This window comes from Photinus pyralis, unplaced genomic scaffold (genome assembly GCF_008802855.1).
Source record: "Photinus pyralis isolate 1611_PpyrPB1 unplaced genomic scaffold, Ppyr1.3 Ppyr1.4_LG3b, whole genome shotgun sequence".
NCBI classification, from domain to species: Eukaryota; Metazoa; Arthropoda; class Insecta; order Coleoptera; family Lampyridae; genus Photinus; species Photinus pyralis.
Window position 1 is genome coordinate 17,833,724 of NW_022170510.1, and position 489 is coordinate 17,834,212.

Here is a 489-nt window from a genome sequence, read left to right on the forward strand (position 1 = left end):
TTAATGTCTTCTGGTAGGCAAGAAAGATAAAGCTGCGTGTCGTCAGCATATAAGTGGAGGTTGACGTCAGGTGTAGTGCATAATGTCAGATCCGATGTAAACAGACAGAACAGGATTGGGCCAAGTAGACCCGCCTGAGGAACTCCTCCTCTAGGTACATAGGCTAGATCCGATAGGTGATGTTTCGGTACGATGAGATAGATAATTTGTGAACCACAAAATGACGATTTCACTACAACGGTAATACCTTAGCTTCCCCAATAATAGAGAGTGATCAATGTAATCGAACGCTTTACTGTAATCTAGTAAAACTAGCAAGGGAACCATTCCTCTATCGATAGCAGTCAATATGTCGTTCGTAATTCTTAAAAGAGCAGTTGAAGTGCTATGTTTGGTACGAAAGGATACTTATAGGCCTGAATTGACTGTGCTCCGTTGCTTTTGGGATTTTAGGTATAGGATAAATGTAAGAGCTTTTCCATAAATCAG